General features: G+C 36.6%; 1 protein-coding gene across 2 annotated transcripts in view; it reads left to right on the top strand.

Moving 5' to 3' along the window:
* Rit2 (Ras like without CAAX 2) overlaps positions 1-12743 on the top strand; it is a 326497-nt gene that overhangs the window by 80799 nt on the left and 232955 nt on the right. The gene's annotated exons all lie outside the window — the stretch shown is intronic.

The following is a 12743-nucleotide window of genomic DNA, read 5'->3' as shown; positions in this document are numbered from 1 at the left end:
GTCTTTAGCAAGGTAAGCATAGGTCTCCACCTATTTAAGCAGTTAGTAAGAAGCTCAACTTTATGAAGCTAGAACCCTTCATCCTTTGTTTTGTGCCCATAATAAGTACAAAGATACTATTTGATCAAATCTGGGGGATTGCACACATAATTTGTGTAGTAATTTTCTCTGAAATAATAAATCCTCCATGCTGGGAACCTCATTAACTCAGGTTACAGTCAAAGGAGGTAGAACCTTCCACCCTGCAGGGGAAGGAAGGCTTCTTCAGATTCAGGAGTAAACATCTCAAAAGGTTCCAAAGGTCTCTCAAATTGAAAAAATGCGCTAGGCTTACTCTCATCAAGGTTATCAAAGCTATAAGGACTGCTGAGAGACACCCTGAGACCAGCTGAGCTGCCTAGAACAGGCTCAGACCTGCCAAGATTCATGGAATACAGACTGCACAGTCTACTGGAGGAGACTCTGATCTTTCCAAGTTTCCCAGTTTCATGAATCTTCGTCACAGCTGTGGCAGGCTTTGGTGATAACAGCCATCTTTTCTATGTCTGCTCCTCAATACATTTATTTGTTCGCCAAGTTAGACTTTGGTGGTATCCTTACTTTTATCTGTCATCTTTTCTTTATCTGGGATGGATGAGTGTTGCTTATGACTCTCCAAAAATAGTCTCAAATACAATCCTTTCAGAAATATTTATACAAGTCCATCTAAACTGTTGCAGCTCATGGACATGACAGATGTTCTCAGAGGTGTGCTGTTGAACTGCATGTTTGTTTAGTAGTTAGTAATTGTTCTTTGTAAATAGACTATTTTCACACTTTGCTTAACTTTTATTACTTTTGTTTTGTTTTGTTTTGTTTTTTATTTTTTTTGAGACAGGGTTTCTCTGTGTGGCCTTGGCTGTCCTGGAACTCACTCTGTAGACCAGGCTGGCCTCAAATTCAGAAATCTGCCTGCCTCTGCCTCCTGAGTGCTGGGATTAAAGGCATGCACCACCACACCTGGCTTAACTTTTATTACTGTTTACTGAAACTAACATTAAACAATCAAAGACTTAATGATTCCCTAGAAGAAAAAACTTCGCTATATAACCACAAATCATGCAAAGAACAGCCTTCCTTGTTGTCACCAAATTGATTGTATAATGTCTACCAAGAAACCACCTTTATGTTTTTCTAAAATTACATTCTAAAGTTACTTTATAAATATTACTAAATCACTGTGTCCCCTCCTTTCCCTTCCACCTTCTTCATACATGTGTGCACATGTTTATGTACAATAAAAAAAATCTATGCATTTTCTTATATTGCTTGTGAGTGGTTTATTGTGTACTTTGAGATGCTAGTGGACACTTGAAATTTCCTCCCAAACTGTGGTTTGCTCTAGTGATTAACTCAAAAAATCATGTTTGATATTTTACGAAAAGACAAATTTGTAAATCATATTGTGTCTTAGACTCAAAGACAATATCTGGTTTTCTCTGTTTTTGGTAGTTGACAGCTATTAATTCATTAATATGCATAAAATATTGATATTCCACATCTATAATTTCTATATTCCTTGTCATATGGATTGTTTTATAAAGTAAATTCCTCTGTGTTTATTTAGTGATTTATTTTGTGCATAAATCCCATGAGGTTTTTCATCAGTTTTCAAAAGAGCTGATTTTCTAGTCTTTGCAAAAATGACTAACTTGAATATTCTATCATCATCAATGTATTGATTGAAGACATTTGGTGTGTTTTATTTCATTCCTACTCCTCTCCTTAGTGTAGTCCTGTCACACATCTTGGCAGTGGCTTGTTTTAACTTGTCTTTGATTCTTTGAACACAAGTCCATCTGTTACTGCTTACTTTCTTCTGACTTAGTTTACAGTGCAACCTTGGCTTATCATATTAATTTCCCACTCCACCTAACATTTCTATAAAAGTCCTGCTTGGTCTTAATATAAGACATGCAATTTGAAACCATTTGTAATAACGGTTTGGCCAAAACATTGCTCACCTTCTTTGTAACTTTAACTCTTATTGATATTTTTGAACTTCTTTCTCTGTGATATGTTTGAATTTCTCCTTAGTAACTTCACTTTTTAATTTATTTTTCCTTTTAAAATGTTCTGTTTTATTTTGTTTAAGTCTTAAGACATCTTTACTTATATGAATTTAGTTCCTTCTGTTTTTTCCTTAAGACACAATTTCTTCTTTCTTATATATCATCTTATTTCTAAGTATTAGTTTCAATTTATGCTATATAATATATCGTGCTATATTCATAGTACATTTTGACTTCTTCAGGTATTAAAGAGCAAAATACTTAGAAAATTGTATTGGTCTGTACAGAGTGTATGGCTACCAAGTATCCATAGTCAGTATTATTAGGAACATTTTTAGCTTCCAATTACAACACACGAGCCATCCTTATCATCCTCAAGCCTTATACATCTTCCCATCTGAGTCTGTATTATTTTAAACCTCTCTTAAAGTCATTAATAAAACAGTAAGCACAGTATCACAAATGCAAGAACAATCCAGAAGACTTTCAACACTCTGACAACAATCTGTGATTTATCATGGTGGAGGATATTGACACTCTCAATTATCTTTGCTGTCTTGTTGCATTTCTCCATTTGTCAACTGGGATTACAAGTCAAACCCCTAGCTGATGTCCGTTCTCCTGCATGATTGTGATTCAAACACCATCCTGCGTTTTTTTTTTGGAATCATAAAACACCATTAATCATACAAAGTAGTTTTTTTACTCCATTGAAGGAGACCTCAAGCCTAGCTACATTTCTTGGGATTTCATTCTGTCTTTACAAATCTTAGTTTTATTTTCTAGTTCTAAATACAGTTCTCTTGATAAAAGCGGAACTATGAAGTCTTGGGAATGTAGTGTTTCTAGCAATTGTCAGAATCCCACATTGCCCACATTGTTCTTTTTACCATCTACATTTCCTAAATAGATTGCCTTTGTGTCTCCTGTGTTTCTTCTATGAAGAGCAATAGAAATAAAACTGAAATTATCTGATAACTTGGTAAGATCCCTAATACTGCTGTGATACTAATGCTGGATTCTGTTTGTTCTGTTTCTGACCTCAAGTTGCTTTGTACTGGCTGAAGTTGTAATTGGTTTTGAAACTAACTTAATTTACAAACTTAGTCAAATTGACACAGATTCCTAATATAAACATGTTTTTCTGCCCTAGGATTATAGGAACACTTCTTTTAGCTGCCAGTTGTATGAGTAATGAACACTATTATACAAAAAAATTCTTTCCTTTTCTGAAATCCTAACCCTCTGATTTTCTCACTGGGTGGGTAGTATGTGTATGGATGGATATGAATGTAAGATGAAGTTTAAGGTAAAGATACCTCCTTATATTACAGTCTAAACAACTTACTTCATCATAAGCCTTGGCATTTCACAAATATATATGCCTAAATTTTGAATATCAAATTAATATGAATTGATAAAAGTAGAAAGAATATTTTCTATTATTTAGTGCCCATGAAAATAACATAAGGAAGAATGTGTTAGACTATAGGGCAAGAAGCTAAAAGTGAAGAATGTCTTGAACTTAGCAAATAGCAAAGCTTCCTTCATAAGAAATTAAACTATCTTTTCTTGATAGTTGAAAATGAATCATGAAAAGAAAATGATACATTCATTTTCTCTAGTTATAAAAAGTCTTTTCATTTATTGAGTTATTCAAAAGATATAGATTCATAGTTCTAGCATTGTCCCTCATTCAAATTTGCAAATTCTTTCTTATAGTGAGAATGTGAAGTGCTACCCATTGGATTGTACACTGAATGCTTGACTCCCAGGTAGTGGTATGGATCTGGGAGGGTCTATAAACTATCCAGGCTGGAGAAAGTAGTTCATAGGTAGTAACTTTGAAGCTTATACTTGGTCCTCATTAGTTGTTTCCTCAAGGACTGGTTCCATTCTGCCAGGAGGAGAAGCTTCTGTGACTCACACTTTCAGTGATGTGACAGTCTGTCCATCCACTGAAACTTCTGAAATCATGATCAGAATATATCTTGCATCATTTGAGGTTGTTTATATCATCTATTTCCCACAGTGACACAGGAGCATCTAGCACACCCTCTAGACCAATCTTACATTTCAGTTAAAATATTTAGCATCAGAAATGTTGGCCCATTTCTATAATCCCAGAAGCAGGATTACTGCAAGTTTGAGTTCTGCCTAATCTAAAGAGTGAGAGCAAATTCATTATGCACATCTTAATACTCCTCTGTCTCAAAACATTTGTTTTTGCTTTTTGTTTTTGTTTTGTTTTTTACATTCATGGGAAACTTTTTTTTAAACTATTTTATTTGTTTACATTCCAAATGTTGCTCCCCACTGAGTACTCCCTCTCAGGGTTTTTCACCCCATCCCCACTTTGCCTATGAGAGGGTAACCCCCTCTGCCTCCCCCTTCCCAGGGGTATCAAGTCTTTACAGGATTATGTACATCCTTTCCTACTGAGGTCAGACAAGGCTGCTAAATAAGTGCTGGAAGCTCAAAATATTTTTAAAAGAGCATCTGTTTGTGTAACTCAATACATTTGCTTAAAAGTCGATACTAGGCACTATTTCAGCTCCCAATAAGAAGCAACAATAAAATACTTTACTCATAGGCAGAAAGAACTGTAAATTATTTCCTTGATCCCTTAAAAGATTTTGTTTGCCCTGTTTACAAAGCACAGTGGATTCCAAGTCCCTGTTTACTACTGAAAGTGGAGCACACTTGTTTTCTGTATTCTTATTCTCTTCACCCTCATTGTTGGTTTCTCATACAAGCACAAGTTCTAAAGTCTTTGGTTTCAGCTTATTCACTTGTTTCTTTGTGCTTTTGGCTTGTTTGCTGATTTTGAATATCTCAGTATCTAATGTGGAATGCTTCTGGATATGTTTGCATAGCTTGGTAGTTTATTAACATATAGATTACTAATCCAGTCCTCCTCAACTAAGATTTGCATCTCAACAAGATCTTCAGAGAAATATGCCTTTTTGGAAATGTTTTTCAATACTGCTTTAGCTTATTGTTCAAGAAACAAACAAACAAAAATCAGTCAAAAACTTGTCCTTCCATTTGTAGAAATTTTATTTTTGCACCCCTTAGCGAAGCTAATAATTTAAGTGTCCTAAAACTTCACAGAAGGTAAGTATGGAATTACTTGTGTCATGTTCCTTTATGCTAAATTGAATTTGAGTGCATATGGATGGTATTCAGTTGATAGCAACTCTCACAGGCATTAACACATAAAATGACTTCACTTTTCTAAACTGTTTGAGAAGGAAATGATTGAGCTCCTCCTCTCTGAGCATCGGCTCTTCAGGGTGCTGCTCTCACCTTCATCCTCAGGTCTTGGTGACTATGTGCCTACTCTACCTTCTGTATTCACTGAATACTGCATCTGCACTCAAGGCTGGTCCTTCCCAATCCAGTCCCATCATCCCTGCTGATCATTCCCTCAAGGCTGCAATCTACTTTCTCTAATGACATCTTATCTTGTGCAAGAGTAATCTTAGGGTAAGATGCTTATGGTTAATAATGTGTTAATATTTTACATTTGTAATTTTATTGGAAATTAAGTTGCTTATCTGAGAAGGAATTAAGAGCCAGGGTGGACTTTGGGGAATCATGTTGGGCCAATGAGAAAATATTTAGGGGCAACGGATCTTTGAAATCATTTCAAATTCTATCCTCACAGAACAAATTCATTAGCATTATTAGAAAAATCATTTATTCAATACAAATACTAAATATCAAGAAGTTATCAGCACCTGAAATTGAATTGGTATAGACATTAGAAACTGGACAAAACATGATGAATTAGTAATAAATTTCTTCATATAACATGATATATCTTTGTATTTCTATATTTATAAAACTTTTAAATTGGGCAAATTAAATAACTGATTTTTTATTTCCTTATTTGAGCATAAGGGAAATAACAAATCTTCATCATGATGCAAAAATAATTAAATAATGCAATGAATGAAAAATAAATGTTTGGTATTAACAATATTATAATATGAATTATAATAGAAAATAAATACATAACAAAAGTTGGTAAATATAACAATCCCCACCCTAAGAAAGATCACTCAATGTCTTGCCTACTTTTCCCTGGAGAAATTTTCATCTTTTAGTAGTTTGTTTAAATGCTCTCCTTCTTCTTGATATGAATCTTTGTTGGTCTATATAACCTATACCACAACATGGCTTGCAATTTCATCCTCAGATTTCATTGGTGGGCATCACGGAAACTTTGTAACCATATGTGTTCATCAGACCACGCTGAAAAGTCTGTAGCTCTTTGAGATTGACTGTAAAATTGGTCTTTATTTGTATGAAGAAATAATCTGTATTTAAGCCCATTGTGTTGTGTCTGGTAGTCAGCTCTTGTAAAGAGTAATACTTTCATTTTGCCTTTGGTGAGAGAAGTCTTGGTTCAGACTACTACCCAGGAGTATGCTTCTGTACATTCCAGTATCCTGGCAGAGTCCATCACTCTCAGTGGATGGTGTTAGCACATTGAGCCTGAAGTTAGTGTCAAGTACAGAACAGGGATGGGGCATGGTGTCAAATCGGCTACCTACCAAAGACTATTGGCAGACCCTCTTGGTGTGTGGCTGTCTACTATCATCAAGCATCATATCATCAGCAGGGCATCTTCACACTACCAGCAGGTGAATCTGGGTATTTCCAACGTCTACAAGAACTTATCTTTATGTTTAGGAAAAACATTTCGACTGGTGTGCACCTCAAATATAATCTTCACAGATCTAAGTAAACCAGATTCTTTCCACACTGTTACAAGATGGGAATATAATCCAAATTGCCTCAAAGCTCCCGTAATTCCCAGGGTTCAGACCTTCATGGCAGCGTTGCCTCAGCCGTTTCATTGGTTGGGAAGGGCATCCTTTTTCCATCACTATGTATTCTATACATTAAACCAAGCTTGCTTTCGAAATCCTTTTTCACAGCCAAGAACCTTAATGTACTGGATATTTTACTGAATGTTTATGTTCAGGCTAGGGGATATGTCAGGGTTTAAATAATTTACCCATTCTCCCCCTGAAGCCTATGGCTTCCTTCTTTCTTTGTGAAGCCTTTAAGGACTAAGCCCAGCTAGTCGTAAATCCCACCAGGGCTCTTTGCTTTCTGTCTAGATAAATATACTTCTAAGACTTTGCCATTGAACCCTTAGCAAGGTATAGTGCAGTTGTCTGCTTCCTTTAATGCATTTTAAACTCTGTGTGACTACACACAACTGATTTCAACATTGAAGACATTGTGCCCATCACAGTATGGAGTGCATACTAGACACCCAGATGTGCACTGAATTTAATACTGATAAGCATGCTGATGGAAATGCAGATTTGTATCCATGTGGAATCCGCTGGGTTCTATCAGGACCCAAGAGTCAATACTGTCCGTTTCCAGGTACTTCTGCTCTCTCTCTCTCTGCACATGTACAACAGGCAAAACCTATATAAGAAGACCTCCAAAAAAAAAAAAAAAAGCCTTAGTTGAGCCTTTGTAATTTTTATTGCCTTTGAAAAATATTGGGTCAACAATTGCTATCTTGGAAACACATACAGGTTCAAAGTTATAGAAAAACAGTTTCAGCTATATAATTTGGTTTGAGCGGTAAATCATGAAGGAAGTATTTAAATATTATATATTAAAATTATGCAGTAAAAATTCAATAATATTTTCTTGGTGTTTTCTCAATTGCATACTTTATGGCTTTAAATGACCCCAATATTTATGACTAAAATATTTTTAAATTACTTAAATAAATACACATTTTCCAGGAAAAGTTAACAGGTCTATTTTCCAGAATACTTTATGTTTTTTTTTTCATTAGCCAAAACAATATATTTGATGATTATTGGAAATGCATGCTGTTAAATCTTACATGATCTTCTGCTTAGTAAAGATGCATTTATATATGTACAATCAGAAATAGCACATGTGATTTAAGTTTCATATAGTTTGGCTAAAATTTTACATCATAGTGTTTCTTGAATTTGATTTATGCTTTTGTGTTTTCAATGCACTATGACATGTGCTACTGAGTTGAGCCTCATAAAGTACAGTTATTTATACCTTACAAACAAGGTACGTGAGTAGCCAACACAGCATATGTATGTTGTGATAGATTAAAAGCTTTAATATAGGGCCTTTATTGTTTTAGTTTATAAAATTCATCTGTAGAAGCAGTGAAGAAGAGATGCTCGTCTCATGTAAAATATCCATGTTTTGAGATTCATTTTAAGGTGGTAGGTACCTCCATGAATGCAGTCCTATAGTGCTTATCTGTTCAAAGAATGCAGCAAGCAGCTGTGATCTTTTCTGCCTGAGGAAGCGTTGTGTACATTTAGTCTTTTGCTTGGGAAGATAAATGAGCTCACTTCAGAAGAGGCACTATAGGCAGATGGTTGAAATTCAGGGAAGTGTTTATATGCATTCAACAGAGTGTTTCTGACAGTATGTTTCTGCATGGGTAGCCTCAAAGGGAGTGGAACGGAAAGCAAGACTGTTTGTAGAGAAGAAATGAAAGGTATTAGCTTCTATTCAGGCCAGGGAGGTGACCTAGATTTGCCATACTAGAATGTGTACATGGATGGGCAGGTCTTAAAACAGAGAAAGAAAGTCTCGGCTCAGTGGCCTGATTTTAGTTCCAGCCCGTTTCCATCTATTCTTTCTGAGGAGGTTTTCTGATCTCAGAAGAGGCTCCCGTTTACTGTGTGTCCCAGGTGCCGGCTTGTCACAGCATCAGATGATCACACAGAGTGTCCCAGCCTTACTCAGCATCTCAACCTCAGGAAGCTGCTTCCCTGGCCTTTAGGTTGACATAAACAAACATGAAATCTGAGGCCTGCTTGTGATCCGCGCTTCATAGAATCCTCCTTAGATGATTCTATGTCTCTCTCTCAGGAAATGAAAAAATAACCCTATACACCCCCCAAATGTAAAAAGAGCCAGTAATCCCACAGATACTCTCCTTAAAAAAGAGAAGCCAGTGACAGAAAAACAAGGAATAGGATAAACAATCGATTTTTTTTTTTGCCCTAAAGTTTGTTTGTTTATTTATTTATTTTGAGGACATGATTTTAATATTTTCAACTGTTAATATTCAACAGACAGAATAATTATTTTAAGACATATTTCATTATTATGTTTCCCTTTTCATTTCAGATTTTATTAATTTGGATTCTGTCTCTGTGCCCTCTGGTTAGTCTGGCTAAGAGTTTATCTATCTTGTTGATTTTCTCAAAGAACCAGTTCCTGGTTTGGTTAGTTCTTTGTGTAGTTCTTTTTGTTTCTATTTGGTTGATTTCAGCCCTGAGATTGATTATTTCCTGCCATCTACTCCTCTGGGGTATATTTCCTTCTTTTTGATCTAGAGCTTTCAGGTGTGCTGTCAAGCTGCTAGTGTAAGCTCTCTCCAGGTTCTTTTTGTAGGCACTTAAAGCTATGAGATTTCCTCTTGCCATTGCTTTCATTGTGTCCCATAGGTTTGGGTATGAAGTGTCTTCATTGTCATTAAATTCTAAAAAGCCTTTAGTTTTTTTCTTTATTTCTTTCTTGACCAAGTTATCATTGAGTAGAGGTTGTTCAGCTTCCATGTGTATGTGTGCTTTCCATTGTTTTTGTTGGTATTTAAGATCAGCCTTAGTCGGTGGTGATCTGTTAGGGTGCATGGGATTATTTCAAAATTCTTGATTCTGTTGAGGCCTGTTTTGTGACCAATTATATGGTCAATTTTGGAGAAGGCACCATGAGATGCTGAGAAAAAGGTATATTCTTTTCCTTTAGGATGAAATGTTCTATAAATATCTGTTAGATCCATTTGGTTCATAACTTCTGTTAGTTTCACTGTGTGTCAGAGTTTCTGTTTCCAGGATCTGTCCATTGCTGAGAGTGGGGTGTTGAAGTCTCCCACTACTATTATGTGAGGTACAATGTGTGCTTTAAGCTTTAGTAAAATTTCTTTTATGAATGTGGGTGCCCTTGCATTTGGAGCATAAATGTTCAGAATTGAGAGTTCTTGAGAGATGTTTTTTTCCTTTGACCAGTATGGTGTCCTTCCTTATTTTTTTTAAAGTATCTTTTGGTTGAAAGTTGATTTTATTCAATATTAGAATGGCTACTCCAGCTTGTTTCTTGGGACCATTTGCTTGGAAAATTGTTTTCTAACNTTTTACTCTGAGGTAGTGTCTGTCTTTGTCACTGAGGTNCATTTCCTGTATGCAGCAAAATGCTGAGTCCTGTTTAAGTATCCAGTCTGTTAGTCTATGTCTTTTCATTGGGTAATTGAGTCCATTGATGTTAAGAGATAGTAAGGAAAAGTGATTGTTTCTTCCTGTTATTTTTGTTGTTAGAGGTGCAATTATGTTTGTGTGACTATCTTCTTTTGGGTTTGTTGAAAGATTACTTTCTTACTTTTTCTAGGGCATAGTTTCCCTCCTTGTGTTGGAGTTTTCCCTTTATTATTCTTTGAAGGGCTGAATTTGTGGAAAGATATTGTGTAAAACTGGTTTTGTCATGGAATATCTTGCTTTCTCCATCTACGGTAATTGAGAGTTTTGCTGGGTATAGTAGCCTGGGCTGGCATTTGTGTTCTTTTAGGGTCTGTATGACATCTGCCCAGGATCTTTTAGCTTTCATAGTCTCTGGTGAGAAGTCTGGTGTAATTCTGATAGGTGTACCTTTTCATTTTACTTGACCTTTTTCCCTTACTGCTTTTTAATACTCTTTCTTTGTTAGTGCATTTGGTGTTTTGATTATTATGTGTTAGGAGGTATTTCTTTTCTGGTCGAGTCTCTTTGGAGTTCTGTAAGCGTCTTGTATCTTCATGGGCATCTCTTTCTTTAGGTTAGGGAAGTTTTCTATAATTTTGTTGAAGATATTTACTGGACCTTTAAGATAGAAATCTTTGCTCTCTTCTATACCTATTATCCTTAGGTTTGGTCTTCTCATTGTGTCCTGGATTTCCTGGATGTTTTGGGTTAGGATCTTTTTGCAGTTTCTTTGATTGTTGTGTCAATGTTTTCTATGGTATCTTCTGCACCTGAGATTGTCTCTTCTAGCTCTTGTATTCTGTTGGTGATGCTTGCATCTATGTCTCCTGATCTCTTTCCTAGGTTTTCTATTACCAGAGTTGTCTCCCTTTGAGATTTCTTTATTGTTTCTATTTCCATTTTTAGATCTTGGATGGTTTTGTTCATTTCCTTCTCCTGTTTGATTGTGTTTTCCTGTAATTCTTTAAGTGATTTTTGTGTTTCCTCTTTAAGGGCTTCTACCTGTTTACCTGTGTTCTCCTGTATTTCTTTAATGGAGTTATTTATGTCTTTCTTAAAGTCCTCTATTATCATCATGAGAAGTGATTTTTAGATCAGAATATTGCTTTTCTCTTGTGATGTTGTGTTGTGATGTTGTATCTAGGACTTGCTATGGCGAGAAAATTGGGTTCCCATGATGCCATATAACCTTGGTTTCTGTTGCTTATGTTCTTACGCTTGCCTCTTCCCATCTGGTTATCACTAGTGCTACCTGCCCTGGCTATGTCTGACTGGAGCCTGTCCTTCCTGTGATCCTGGTTGTGTCGGAACTCCTCAGAGTTCAGCTGTCTCTGTTGTCCTATGATTCTGGGATCCTGTGATCCTGTGATCCTGAGATCCTGGGTGTGTCAGAGTTCTTGGGAGTCCAGCTGCCTCTGGGAGCCTGAGATCCTGGTGTGACCAAGCTCCTGGGATCCTGTAATTCTGTGATTCTGTGATTCTGGGATTCTGGGATCCTGGGATCCTGGGATCCTGGGTGTGTTAGAGTGCTTTGGAGAGGAGCTTCTTCTGCGTGTTGTGGGACTGGCTGGGGAGTTAGTGCCCAAGTTCTGCTCAGGGCACCTCTGATCCTGTGTTCCTGGGTGTGTTAGAGNACCTGGTAGTGCCTGTTGTGGGACTGGCTGCAATGTTCGTAGCCAAGGTCTGCTCAGTGCACTGGCGCAGACAGGAAGGAACTCATAACTTTGGTTGGGTGGATTTCCTATGTGCCTGGGTCCCACTGGTCCCAGTAACTTCTAGTGCTGGGGCAGATGTTGTGTCTTCCTCACCTCTGAATATTAGAAATTTAAAGGCTTCTCTTATGTGCCTGTGCCTATGGTGACATATGTAAACATGCAATACCAAATTCAATGTCATGATCTTTTTCCATGTGCACTTTTGCTGTTTGTTTAGATATATGTACTTTACTTTTATGTGTAGAATGTTTTGCCTTCATGTATACAAGTGCACCATGTGTGTGCCTGGTGCCTATAGAAGTCAGAAGAGAGCATCAGATCTTATGGACCTGGAGTTTCAAATGGTTGTGAGTCATCACAAAGGCACTGGAAAAAGAAATTGAGATTTTTGGAAGAAAAAAAAGCTCTTAACTACTAAGCTATCTTTTTAACCCTGGCTGGCCTCGAGCTTCCTACATAGACCAGATAGGTCCCAGACAAACAGAGGTCTACCTGCCTCTGTCTTCCAGTGCTGGGATGAGAGATGTGCGCTACTACTAGATGGGTGCTCCTTGTGCTGTAGTCTAAGACATTGTAAAGTTTGCTATCCACCATGTTTGCTTTCTTGATTCTTTATCTCAACAGCACATCAGCTAGTAATTTTTTGAAGAATGTTTTTGTTTTTGTTTTTCCTTTTTTTTTTTTTTTTTTTTTTTTTTACA

The sequence above is a fragment of the Mus pahari genome, chromosome 15, assembly GCF_900095145.1.
Source record: "Mus pahari chromosome 15, PAHARI_EIJ_v1.1, whole genome shotgun sequence".
Taxonomy (NCBI): domain Eukaryota; kingdom Metazoa; phylum Chordata; class Mammalia; order Rodentia; family Muridae; genus Mus; species Mus pahari.
Note: the sequence above shows the minus strand (reverse complement) of the source record. Positions and strands in the feature narration are given on the sequence as shown.